The 14,141-nt window shown below is 47.6% G+C and overlaps 1 protein-coding gene across 2 annotated transcripts in view; it reads left to right on the forward strand.

The window, feature by feature from the left end:
• Man1c1 (mannosidase alpha class 1C member 1) overlaps positions 1-14,141 on the forward strand; it is a 140,146-nt gene that overhangs the window by 8,050 nt on the left and 117,955 nt on the right. Inside the window, exon 1 of one of the 2 annotated variants that reach the window (XM_085838854.1) lies at positions 13,067-13,147. The exons of the other annotated variant lie outside the window; for it this stretch is intronic. The gene's annotated coding sequence lies outside the window, so the exon portion shown is untranslated. Of the gene's footprint in view, positions 1-13,066; positions 13,148-14,141 lie in introns of those variants that run through there. 2 annotated transcript variants of the gene reach the window in all.

Genomic DNA, 14,141 nt, shown 5'->3' on the forward strand with positions numbered 1-14,141 from the left:
CACCAAGGTTTTCATGACCGGGGGGACGGTGGGGGGACAATACATTTTGGGGCTCTGTGTTTCCATTGCTGATAATGGAGACTCCTCAAAGGAATTTTGACCACCAGAGGACCCTAGTTCCACCTCCTTCTTCCTCCTCCATGTCTCTTCTCTCTGCGACTAGTTAGCACCCAGCTTTAGGCATAGATCTTGTTCTCCTCCTGGACAGGGTTTCCTATGTGTAGCCCTGGTCTAGAGCGGCTACTCACTCTGTACATCAGGCTGGCCTTGAACTTGCCACCTGCCTCTGCCTCCCAAGTGCTGGGGTTAAAGGTGTGCACCACCACGGTCCAGCAGATCTTGTTTTCTCTGCAGGCGAGAGAGCTCTCATCAGTCAGCCCTGTTTTTGTGACCCTACCTTGCAAAAGAGCAATAGCCACAAGGACCATGGCCACAGACCTCAGTATGGTGGCTCAGCTACAGGTGTTGGCTGCCTTTCTAGAAGGTTTGTTTTCTAAGATTTGGGTTGAGAGCCCCCACCCCAGATCTGGGAGGCAGGTGTTCAGCCTGTGCTTTATCATACTGGGGTCTGGCCGTCTCTCATTCATGGCAATGACGTTTTTGACTGAAGCTCAAAGCTGGAGTAGCTGGCCGCAGAATTAGTCTGTGTAAACTCTTGTGAGGCAAATTTGTGGTCCCTCCCCCCAGATTTAAATATATATATGTACTTGTGTGCCTGCGTGAGTTTATGTGCATACACGTGTCCTTGGTGGGGCGCTGGAGCCCCTGGGACGGAGGTTACATGCGTGTGGTAGCAAGCTGCCAGGTGTGGATACTGGGAACCAAGCTTGGCCCCTCTATATGAACAGTGAGTGCTCGCAGCCTCTGCACCATCTCTCCACTTCCTAGGTGAAGGGACAGCAGTCGGGCTTTTGTCTGGCATGTTCTGGGTCAGCTCCTTCCTGCTGAGCATCCACTAAGTAGCAGCCATTTTCAGCCAGGGGCTTGTTCTTTCCCCCCATGACCTTCCACCTCAGTCACTTTCCACAGCACCTGCCAAACACCAGTCATTCTTGCTACCTCAGTGGCCTCCATACACACTGCTGCACAGTGCCACCATACCCGAAGGGCCCAGGACTCTCACCCGTCATCGCTGGTCCTGTGTGCTCTCTCCTTTTTCACAGCTTCATGCTGTAGGCGTTATTTAGGTTAGTATGGGTTTATGTATAGTAAAGTGCATAGACCCTTTCCCCCCCCCCCCCAGGGGGCAGGGTTTAAGACAGGTCTGTCTGTTCGTCTGTCGTTGGTAAGGACTCCAGTTCCATCATAGGGGAATAAGAGCTGGTGACTCTTGTTTTGTTTTTTTAAGATAGGGTTTCTCTGTGTAGCCCTGGCTGTCCTAGAACTCACTTTGTAGACCAGGCTGGCCTTATAGATCAGATTGGACTTGAACCCAGCAATCCGCCTGCCTCTGCCTCTCAGGCTCGGTCTTAAAGGAGTGTACCAGGATTGACTGGCATGCATTGCCTCCTCCTCCTCCTCCTCCTCCTCTTCCTCCTCCTCCTTCTCCTTCTTCTCCTTTTTTTTTTTTTTTGTTTGTTTTTCGATACAGGGTTTCTCTGTATAGCCCCGACTGTCCTGGAACTCACTTTGTAGACCAGGCTGGCCTCGAGCTCAGCAATCCACCTGCCTCTGCCTCCCAAGTGCTGGAATTAAAGGTGTGTGCCACCACTGCCCGGCTCGTCTTTTTTTTTTTTTTTTTCTTATTTAGATATTTTCTTTATATTTCAAATGTTATCCCCCTTTCCTGGTTTCCCCTCTGAAAACCCCCTATCCCAACTCCCCCTTCACCTGCTTACTAACCCACTCACTCCCACTTCCCAATCCTGGCATTTCCCTACACTGGGGCATCGAGCCTTCTCAGGACCAAGGGCCTCTTCTTCCATTGATGTCCAACAAGGCCATCCTCTGCTACATATACAGCTGGAGCCATGGCTCCCTCCATGTGTTTTCTTTGGTTGGTGGTTTAGTCCCTGGGAGCTCTGGGGGTACTGGTTGGTTCATACTGTTGTTCCTCCTATGGGGCTGCAAACCTCTTCAGCTCCTTGGGTCCTTTCTCTAGCTCCTTCTTTGGGGACCTTGTGCTCTGACCAGTGGTTTGACTTATTCTCAAGAGAAAAGCATCTGCCTGGTTTCATCATGACAGTGTCAATCATAGCTTTCTAGTGAATACCTTTTATCAGGTCAAATCCCTCCTATTCCTAGTGTGGTGCAAGGGCTTCCCTCCCCCTCCCCCTCCCCTCCCCCTCCCCTCCCCTCCCCTCCCCCTCCCCCTCCCCTCCCCTCCCCTCCCCCTCCCCCTCCCCGTCCCCCTCCTCCTCCCCCTCCTCCCTCCCCCTCCCCCTTCCCCTTCCCCTCCCTCCTCCCTCTGTGTGAGTATATGTATATGTACATGTGTGTGTCTGTGGAGGTCAGAGGACAACCTTGGGTCTGATTCCTCCAGTTCTGTGCGCCGTCCCTTTTAGATTATCATTGTCTTGGTACTCACTGGCGAGGCTAGGCTGGCTGGGCAGTGAGCCTCAGGGGCCCACCCATCTCTGCCTCCCTGGAGGTGGGATTACAAGTGTGAATCACCGTGCTTGGCTTCTCGGGAAGCACTGAGCCACTGTCCTGGTGCCAGCGGGACTGAATGCTGTCAACTGCTTTCCCCAAATCTGTGGAGATGGTGACACTGTTTTCCTCTTTAATCACGTCACGATGGTAAAGCGGGATGACCTAAAAAGAATGTTACACCACTGTACTTGCTGTTCTGATAGTTTGTTGATAGCTTTGCCCATAGTTTTATCATAAGAAATCCTTATCTGCTTTTTGATGTCTACACTGTGACAGCCTCACAGATGGCTTCTCTTCTCTGCGTTCTGAAAGAATTCTGTGTGAGTGTGTTTATTACAGGGTCTCTTGTAGCTCAGGTTGGTCTTGGACTCCAGTGTGGCTGAGAATGGCCTTGACGTTCTGGTCCTCCTGTCTCCCGAGTGCAGGATTTATAGGAGTGCATGAGTGAATATTCCACCCCAGACAGGCACACATATACGTAAGGTTTTTTATTTAAAAGTAGTGTTTTGTGGAGAGGGCTGGAGAAATGGCTCAGTAGTCACCAGCACATACTATTCTTCCCGAGGATCTGAGTTCTGTTCCCAGCACCATGTTAGGAAGTTTGTAACAGCCTGTAACTCCAGATCCAAGGGGTCTGATGCCCTCTGCTGGTCACCTTGGGCAGTTGCACTTTCTTGCACAGACACAAACACAGAGATAACTAAAATTAGTCTTAAAAATTATGGTTTTGATCATATAAAAGGCGTGGAGTCATTGAGAATTTTTTTCTTGTGTCCGTTTTACCAATTTTCTCTCTTTAATTTATTTATTTTATGTATATGAGTACACTGTAGCTGTCTTCAGACACACCAGAAGAGGACATCAGATCCCATTACAGATGGCTGTGAGCGACCATGTGGTTGCTGGGAATTGAACTCAGGACCTCTGGAAGAGCAGTCAGTGCTCTTAACAGCTGAGCCATCTCTCCAGCCCACCAATTTCCTTTTTAGAAGTTTGTCTAGTTCACACAAGTTGTGCACTCAATCAGATGACGTCTTAGCCTCTCATTTTCTTTTACTTGTTTGAGGAATCTTTTGTGATCTTTCTTTCCTGCCTGAAATTGACAGTCCCTTCCCTTGAGTCTTTCTTGTAATAGTAGTTTGGCTGTTAGTTTATTACTCCTATTGATCTGTCCTAGGAATTAGTGTTTAGTATTTTCTTTGTGTGCATGTGGTATGTGCGTGTATGTGCAGTTGTGTGCATACATGTGTGGAGGCCAGAGTCAGGTGTCTTTCCCTCTCTCCCCCTTCCTTCCCCTTTCTCCATGCCCTCTTAACCCCTTTCCCCCCACAGAGTCTCTAGCCTGGCTTGCCTGCAGCTTGCTATGAGGACCGGGCTGGCCTCAAACTCAGAGAACCAGGTGCCTCTGCCTCTTGAGTGCTGTGGTCGGAGGTGTGTGCCATCGCTCCCTGCCCTTTCTCTGTTTTTTGAGACAAGGTTCGTCAGTGAACCTAGAGCCCGCCATTTTGGCTTGACTGATCAGCAAGAATCTGGTATTCTGTTTCTTCAGATCTGGGGCTGTAGGTGTGTCGGGTGGCACCAGGTTTTTCCGTGGGCACTGGGGATCCACAGTCAGATTTCACATTTAAACAACCAAGCACTTTACACACCAAGATGTATTTTGGCCTCAGAACATTTTCTAATATCCATTTAAATGGCTCCTGTTACCTTTTGCTTTAGTTTAGTTATTTGATAGATTGTCTTGGGGTTACAATTGCTGTGATGGAACACCATGGCCAAAGCAGCCTGGGGAGAAAGGGGTTTGCAGGGCTTACACTTTAGGGTTCATCACTGAGGGGAGTCAGGGCAGGAACCTGGAGGCAGGAGCCGATGCAGAGGCCATGGAGGATGCTGCCGGCCGGTTAGTTTCCTCATGTCTCGTTTAGCCTGCTTTCTTCTAGAACCCAGGACTGCCAAGCCCAGGAATAGCACCACCCAATGGGCTGGGCCCTCCCCATCAGTCACTAGTTAAGAAGATGCCCTACAGACTTGCCACAGCCCAGTCTCATGAAGGCATTTTCTCAGTTGAGACTCCGTCCTCTGATGACTCTGTGTCTCTGATGGGTCAAGTTGGCATAGACCCAGCAAGTACCTATGTATACATTTAGTATTGCACCTTCTTAATGAAATCACTGTTCTTCTTCTTCTTCTTCTTCTTTTTTTTTTTTTTTAAAAACAAACATTTATTCTGTGTGCGTGGCAGGCATGGCGTGTTTACCACCGTCTGCATATGTGGGTCAGAGGACAACTTGTGGGAGTTGGTTCTCTCCTTCCACCGTATGTTACCTCAGGGATTGAGCTCGGGTAATGTTTGGTGGCAGGCACCTTTGCCTGCTGAGCCATCTCCTCAGCCATCAAACAACCTTCCTAATGGTATAGGCATGTTTCTGTGTTTGTGGTGAATGCTCTTTGTTTGAAGTTTATTTCACTGGATATATATAGTATATAATAATAGGTATATTTTTCCATTCTTGCCTTTTTCTTTTCTTTTCTTTTTTTCTTTTTGTTTTCTGTGACAGGGTTTCTCTGTGTAACAGCACTGGCTGTCCTGGAACTCACTTTGTAGACCAGGCTGGCCTCGAACTCACAGAGATCTGCCTGCCTCTGCCTCCTGAGTGCTGGGATTAAAGGCATGTGTCACCACCGTGCCTGCACAGCCTTTCATTTTATTAACTGTCTGTGTTTTGTATTTAAAGTGTGCCTATCGGGAAGAGCACAAAGTTGGCTCACTTCCTTACTTTAATCTGATAACCTTCCCCTGCTCGTTAGTTTATTCCATTTACATTTAATGTAATTTATATACTGCTACTCAAGTCTATAATACAGCAGCTCCTTAAATTAGTTCCACATACCTTGTCTCTTCCCCTTTGAGTCATCTTTTAGGTTAATCAGCTGTTTATAACTAATCTGTCATTTTAGGTGATTTTTAAAGACTATAATTTATCATCATCATCGTTATTTGCTTTTTAAGACATGGTTTATTTGGTTAGCCCAGGCTGTCCTAGAAGTAGCTCTGTAGACCAGGGTGGCCTTGAACTCACAGAGACTCCCCAACCTCTGCCTCCTAAGAACTGGCTCTAAAGGCATGCACCACTACTTATAATTTATTTTATTTTTTACTTCTGTGTATATGCGTGTATCTGTATGCATGTATCTAACATGTGTGTAAGTACCAAAGAGGCCGGAAGAGAGTATCAGATCCCCTGGAGAGTTAGCGACAGGTGACTGTGAGCAACTGGATGTGGGTACTAGGGGGTGAGATGAACTCCTGGCCTCTGGAAGAGCAGTGAGCACTCTGAAGCCATCTCTCCAGGTCCTTATGTGATGTCTTAATTATTAGCGTTGTGTCTCTTCTGCAGTTGCACCCTGTATCATCTAATGCTGTGGGATGGGCTTGCCTTTGCTCAGTCTCCACTTTGTTATTGTGCACTTTCAGTTTAACATAGACATAAATATATGCATATGTGTATATACACATACATATATTTTAGTGATGGTTATAAGCAGTGTAGTATAGTTGGTGTTATTTTGGCTTTATTTTAAACAATCAGTTGTCTAAAGAGAGCAATAAAGTTTTCCACCCACATTCTTACCATTTCGAATGTCTGATTTTTTTTTCTTCTGTTTGTGTTCCTGTTTGCTTTCATTTCCATTTAGCTTGAAAACATTCTTTTTAACAGTGTAAGTCTGCTGATGACAGATCCTTGCAGTTTCTGTGTATATAAAAAAGTGTTTCAACTTTATTTTATTTTGGAAGTTTACTCATTCACTCATTTTTTAAAAATACATTTACTTTTATGTGTATGAGTGTTTTGCCTTAGTATATATCCTATTGAGTGTCTCTGCCACACATGTGTTCCTGTCATCTGCAGAGGCCGGATGGGGGTGTCAGTCCCCTGGAACTGGAGTTGCAGACGATTATGAGCTGACATGTTGTACTGGCTAGTTTTGTGTCAACTTGACACAGCTGGAGTTATCACAGAAAAGGAGCTTCAGTTGAGGAAATGCCTCCATGAGATCCAACTGTAAGGCATTTTCTCAATTAGTGATCAAGGGGGAAAGGCCCCTTGTGGGTGGGACCATCTCTGGGCTGGTAGTCTTGGGTTCTATAAGAGAGCAGGCTGAGCAAGCCAGGGGAAGCAAGCCAGTAAAGAACATCCCTCCATGGCCTCTGCATCAGCTCCTGCTTTCTGACCTGCTTGAGTTCCAGTCCTGACTTCCTTTGGTGATGAACAGCAGTATGGAAGTGTAAGCCGAATAAACCCTTTCCTCCCCAACTTGCTTCTTGGTCATGATGTTTGTGCAGGAATAGAAACCCTGACTAAGACACATGTGTAGTGACAATTCTGGAATTTTGGTTTCTTTAGAAGCACAGAAGTATCATAGGAATGACTTCTTGTTCAGACCCCAGTCGTGGGAGGTGGGGCTGCTTCCGACTGACCTCAGCAGCCGACTATGATTTGCCTTGTGCTCTGGCGGAGGTGTGATTTTGTCCGTTGCAGATAGTTTCTGTGACTGTGTGACATTTGGAATTCTGGGGACTGTTCAGAGGGTGTATAAATGCTAGGGCCCAGAGAGGTGTGGGTTGTAGGTTGTTGTGGGTCTGGTTTGTTAAGTAGTTGTGCACAAAGAAGAAACAAGAAGAAATTAGATATCCTGACAGTGAAGCTCAAACTTACCCCAAGGAACTCAGTGGTCCTACTCAGCATGAAGTAGTCTCGTGATGACATCACTCCCTTCTGACTCCTGATTTTATTCAGGGATTTTTTTTTCTTTTTCTCTCTGTCCTTTTTTCTCTCATATTTAGTGTTAGGGAATTGAAAGGGTGGAAGAAAAAGGGTGGAGAAGACCAAAGACCAGCTATACACGAGGGTGCTGGGGACTGAACCCCAGGCCTCTGGAAAGGCAGCCAGTGCTTCTTAACTGCTGAGCCAGCTCTGGCAGCCCCTCATTTGTACTTTTTGAGTCAAGGTCTTTGCTAACCTGTCCAGACTGGCCTGGAACTCGCACAACTCTGCCTTCCTTTGACTCCTGAGCACGGAGATGAATGGTGTCCCCAAACCTGGCCTTCTTGGGGATTGTTTTATTTTATTTCTTAGGTTGATATTTTCATCAGCTTGGACAAAAAAAAAAACCAGTTCACATGTCTTGAGGTACACTGAACTCCGTTATATAGAACTAAGAAGGCTTTCTCTTGCCCTAGGGGCTGATTTTTTTCGGAGTGCCCCCCCTTCTGTGTCAATGAGTTCATCATTTGCATAAGTCTTTTTTAAGCTCATTGAACGTTTCTTCTGGTGGCTGTTATCTGCTGTTAAGTTTACCTAGTAGGTGTTTTAAATGGAAAAGGTTTCTGTTTCCCACGTGTTTGTTCATTGTTTGTATGTTTTCCTTTAAATCCAAAGGCATATCTTTAGAATGGCTCTGTTTTGTTGTTTTAACACAGGGTTTCTCTGTATAGTCCTGGCTGTCCTGGAACTTTCTCTGTAGACCAGGCTGGCCTCAAACACAGAGAACTGCCTGCCTCTGCCTCCAGAGGCACCACTGCTAATAGCTCTTTTTTTTTTTAAAGGCATTTTTATTTGCTTTATCGCCTTGTGCTCACCTCTCCCTCCCACTGCCGTTGAATCTCCCACTCCCTCCGCTCCTCACTGGCTGGTCATTTGTTATTCTGTATTAGACCTTGTGGCTGCTACTTTCTTTCTGAGATCCTGGCTCATCTGTGATCAGTTCCCCTCTCCCTTCCTGGTAGCCTTCAGCTGTCAGTTCCTCTGTGTCCTGATGCTCTGTCCCCTACTTGGCCAGTTTTGTTATTTTCTAACCTGCAGTTGGCTAGGAAACCATTTCATCTAGCTTATTACCAGGATAGATACAGTGCAAGCAGGCAGGCTACAGAGATCTCTAAGGACTGCAGAATCAAGGGCAGCTGGTGCACAGTGTGGCATTTTAAGCACCTCATTGATTGATTGATTGATTGATGATTGATTGAGTGTGTGTGTGTTAGGATTTTTCTGTTGAAGCCATGACTGAACAGTGATGAGATTCTGGAAAAGGGTCCTGGCTTCTGGTTGATCACGTCTTAAATTGTGCATATTTCATCTGCTTCTTCGTGTTAAAAGAGAGAGAGCTGTTTTTAGTGTTCCACAACGTCCCAGCCGACATTACTGTGACTTGCCTCTCCGGGTCTCATAAACAGTCAAATACTTCCTCTGGGTGCTTTACCTTAGACATAATGACTGCCTTTGAGTCTTGGTTTATAAATCTCTACATTAAAAAAAAGAAAGGGACGGGTAGAGGCGGGGGAGTGGGGGGAGGGGAGCTGGGTGAGCCTAATTGCTGAGTTACTGAGGGATTTCTGTGGTGCGTTTGTTCTGTGAGGTCTGATCCCATCTCTCCTCACTCTCATGCTCCTGGTGAAGTATCATGTTTCGTAGGGTTTCTGTTGCTGGGATAAAACATCGACCAAAAGGGAGGGAAGGGATGAAAAGCTCACAACTCCATCATGCCTCATTGCCTAGGGAGGTCGGGCAGGAACCCAAGGCAGGAACCTGCAGGCAGGAACTGAAGCAGACAGATGCTGGAGCAGAGGGCCTCGTAGGGCTCTGTTCTCTTACGGCTTGGTCCTCCTGGCTGGCTCAGCCTGCTTTCTTATACACTCCTGCCCAGGGATGGCCCCACCCTCAATGGGCTGGGTCTTTACACATCATTAATCAAAACAATTCCCCACAGGCTTGCCTACAGACCGGTCTGATAGAAGCAGTTTCTAAGTTGAGGCTCCTCCCCTCTTCCCAAATGTCTGGAATGTCCCAACTTGTGTCAAGTTGATACAAAAGTAGCCAACACAATTTATCACTGTGCATAGTGTCTCATTTGGGTAGGGGGAGGTGTTGAGTCTCAGTTCCAAGTCTCTGGTTGAAGATCCCGCCCCCACGCCCTGGACAGGCTTTTCAAAGGTTAAAACTTGACTTTGCCTGTTAAGTGGTAATTTCTCAGGAAGATATTCCAGCCCCTGTTCTGTTTTCCTGCGTGTGTCCTCTTGACCTAAATCACACTCCTCCGTCCTCCCTGGCTCTCCACAAGCCGTCTCCCCTGTGCGTCACTTGCTTTGCAGAACTCCGGAGTAGCCTTGGGTTTTAATGATAAGAATCAAGGGGAAATGAAGCCTTCCATTCCTCCCTTTCAGAAGCAGACCTTTATAAAAACAGCAAGTAAAATATAATCGATTCTGCTACCTCATCGTGCAAGGGAACTCTTTATAAAAGAGACACGTTCCTGCCTTGGCAGAAAAACAGCAGCTCTGTCCAGAGACTCCAGCAGCTTCTGGTGCTGGCCTTCCTGGGGGGTGGGGGTGGGGGTGGGAGCACTCACTACTCTCAGGGTGGCACTGTGCAGGAGCATCCCCTAGCCATGTCTTGTTCTGCATCTGCCAGGCTACCAGAGAAGCCTCCACGCAGAAGGAGTGGGCAGAGGCGGACATTGCAGGTTTCCTATGGCTGTCCAGTGTGGCGTTCCCCGTGCTCGGTGTAAAGTGCTCTTAGGTTTGGTGTCAGGGGAAGGAGCAGGAGTACAACCCTCCTCCGGGAACTAGAGTTCTATTTGAATGCAAGAAGTAGAATTCTAAGGGCTCATGAGGTGGCTCAGCGGGTAAAAGCGGTTCCTGACTCAACACAAACCTGACGACCTGCAGTTGGTGCCTGGGCTCCTGGGTATATACATACACACACACACACACACACACACACACACACACACACACGATCACAGAGATACAACAATAATAAATAATATAATTTTTACTGATATTGTATCAAGCTGCATACATTTAATAGCTTAATATAAATTTATTTTGTGCAAAAAAAAAAAAACTTTCAAAAGAGAGAAAGAATTTTGACTTAGTACCTACCACCCCTTATATGCAAGGATCCTCAGGGCTGGGGTGGAACTGTTTAAAGCTGCTTTTCCTGAGGACCAGGGTTCAATTCCCAGCACCCACCTTGTGGCTCACAACAGTCTGTAACTCAAGATCCAGAGGATCTAGTGCCCTCTTCTGGCCTCTGGTGGTATTGCATGCAGGTGGTACATAGCCATACATGCAGGCAAAACACCAATACACATAAAAATTAAATAAAAAATAAAAATCTTTAGGGAGTCTGCTTTGAAGGAAAGGGCCCAGGCTGAGATGCTATCATCTAGAACAATTAAGTGAGAAATTCCTGTGGTGGTCGCAACAGAGCCCCAGTATCCCAAGCAGATCTGTCTAACAGACTGACATTTAGGGCAAAGACTGTAATCCTGGCTCATCCTTGACAGAACCCCAAGAGGAAATTGACCATGAGACTGCAGGCCACTAGGTTTTTCATGATGTTGACCTTCTCATGACGTCATCAGAAAGCCAAGGTGATGGTAATTTTGGACGGAGAGCTTTCACTTTGGGATGGAGCACAGTGGAAATGCCATATTCTTAGGTATTCAAAAGAATGAGTCGCCTGAGTCTTGAGCGCAGGGCTTTGGGCCTTTATTGCCTTCTAAAATCTCATGTAGGATTTTGGTAAATGCTACTGTCCTCCCTTTTATGAAATTGGAGATGCAGACTTAATTGCACTGGCTGTAGCCCGAGCCACTGGGCCTTTAGACTCTTCCCGGATGGGTCTGGGGAACGAGCGGCAGGTGTGCCCGTTCTGAGGTGGTTTTCAGTCTAGGCTCATTTTGAAGTTGAGTTCATTTTTTCCTCGCTTAAGAGGGATGCTGAAAGTTGGCTATATGTCAGACTCCCTCTGGGGGTTGGAAGAGAAGAGACTGGGGCAAAGACTCCATTAAAACCAAGTTTTCCTGAGCCGAGAGCACACATGGTTCCCTTGATCTCACGGATTCATTAAAACTTTAAGAAAAATATTGGAAAAACAGACAGTCCACGAAGTCTCATTTGCACAGTGGGCACAAAGGAAGGGCAAAGGGGAGCCCCTGGCTTCACAGAGCTTTATAGAATAATATTGTCACAGGCTCAGGTCACTTCCTCCTACAAACATGCCCAGAGGCAGGGAAGCATTGCTTAGCTGTGTAAATATTTGCCTGTTCAGCCTAAAACATTGTGGGGGGAGCAGATGAACCGCAGAGATGAAAATATTTGCTCGTCCAGGAGTAGATCTCGCAGCGGGCCGTTCTTGCCCTCCCGTGGTGGTCTCTGATGCTTTTCCGTCGGCGGAGCAGTCTTTCCACATTGCTTCTTCGCCTTCTGGAGAGCCTGTGGTCAGCAGGGTGGGTTGCTATCTATAAAATCCAGTCATTGACAGAATTCAGGAGGAAGGGATGCTAACAGTGGAACCTCCCCGAGTCCTGCTGTTACCTCATTTTTGCCACGCTGGGTATGATCTACCTTGAGCCTTGCTGACTGGGGTTATCAGACCCCGGGCATTGAGGCTGCTGTGGTTGAAGCTGCCAGGGAAGGATGGAGAAGATGCTACCACTGAGGGGGAGAGATGGGCCAGCTACTGAAGGGTCTTGCTGCCAAGACTGACAACCTGAGTTGGACCCCCCCAGGACTTTAATGGTGTGAGGAGAGACCCCAACTCCCGTGAGTTGCCTTCCACACACTTGTCATGATATGGGGGACCCCATCTACTTGTTGTAAAACAAATTTGGAAAGAAATAGTTTCAAACAAAGACTATATTGTTGCTTTCCGGAAGCGTTCTTTGCAGGGGCATTTGGATGTGTCTTGCAGATCTCCATGTCTGTGAAAGAAATCTGTGAATTCCCAACCTTCAGCCGACTCACAGCCTCTCTTCGCTTCTGTCCCAACTGTTTATTTCTAACAAATTCCTTGACTGATGCAGCCTATAGAAATGCATCTCATTTGCCCAGTCTCTGATTTCCTTCCAGCTTGGATGGGTGGACATTTAGCCAAGGGGCACCAGTGGAGAGTCAGGCTTCAGAGGGGGAGATCTCTCTGTTGTTAAATCTCGCGTTAAGCCGTGCTTACTCTGGCTGCTGGCTGCAGGAAGCGGTGCCGGGCGGGCGGGCGTCTTGGCAGATGGCCTCCTCGCCTGTGGTTTTCTGGAGGCCTGTGTGGGAGACGATGTTTGTATATTGGTTTTCGTTTATGTGTCGCTCCTATTTTCATCTTCCCGAGGTACCCAGATGCTATGGTGATAGATTGATTGGAAACGACTCATTTGTCAGGGTTCCGTGGGGGACTCAGGTTCCTTGCTCACGTGCAGTGGAGTCTAAAATGTTTAATTAGATGCTGAGGCTTTCTGCATGGGTCCATCTCCGCCAGTCCTCCGAGGACTTAAGTGAGAGAGGAACTGGGGGCCTTTGGGGCTCTGCCTACTCTTCCTTCACCCCTTCATTTTGTCTCAGGGCTGCCATCCTTTTAAAGGCTGCTGTTTGTCTTGTTTCTCCCCCTATTACAGTTACCCTAAAAACTGCCCTCCTGTGGCTGCTGGAATTTGCAGATCTGCTCCGTGTTGCCAAACAGGTCAGACCCAGACCTTTTCAGGATTGACACGCTTGAACTGAGAGGTGGGTGTTGAGAGGAATGTTAACTGCCTTCTGTTCCTTTCTGGTTCAGCCTTTCCTACGAACTGACCTCATTTAGCCCCAGGTGTGAAGACATGGAGGTGCGGTTTCACCCCCACTGTGTAGAGCACATGCAGGTTGTATGTTGCCACAGGCACACGGTGGTTGCACCACAGAGGTGTCCTATATATGGGTGCAGAGGGCCGAGGAAAGTGTTGGGAGTGGTGGGTTTGTGGAGTTGAAGCTGAGGGTGCCGGATTGTGGGAGAGATCGGTAGGCGTGACTGAGATGGGTGGTGATGGTGATATTTGGTATGGCCAAAGTTTCTGCCTGGGGTGGGCAGATTCGGGTAATTCTAGACACACTAAACGTGAGAGGCTTGTGGAATGGAGGTAGCTGTTTCTGCTAGGGGCTGGAGACTGGGCTTCAGGTTGGGTGTGGTGAGGTTGCAGATGTCATTGTATAGTGTGCTAGGGGTCAAAGGCTTTCATGCCCAGCCACTGGAGGAACACCTGAAATGAAGGGGAGGGGACAAAGCTTTTGGGAGCACCAGTATTTAGAAGAACCAGTGGCTGGGGAGATGGCTCAGAAGGTAAGCTCCCTTGCCGCTTTTCAGTGGATTGGAGTCCCGTTCCCAGCATCCATTTTGTGGGGCTCACAGCACATGTAATGCCAGCTCAGGAGGCTCCTCAGCGCCCTCTTCTGGCCTCCACTGGTGTCTGCACACACACAGTGTGCACACAGACATGCTCATACACATAAATACAAATTTAAAAAAAATTTAAAAAGAGAGTGTGGAACCTTCGTTTCCCCTCGGCTTAGCCAGGCACCCAGCATCTCCCAGCTGTGTGAAGAGACTGCCATTGGTCCTCCTACTGCACCTTTCTCCAGGTTTGCTGATGGCAGTCCTCTGTAGTCACGGAGCCTTTCTTCCTGGCTCTCACTAAGGACGGGAAGCCATTTGCTGGCAGGATGTCAGGATTCACCATCCGAGGAG

The sequence above is a fragment of the Mus caroli genome, unplaced genomic scaffold, assembly GCF_978045245.1.
Source record: "Mus caroli unplaced genomic scaffold, Mus_caroli_1 scaffold_6, whole genome shotgun sequence".
Taxonomy (NCBI): Eukaryota; Metazoa; Chordata; class Mammalia; order Rodentia; family Muridae; genus Mus; species Mus caroli.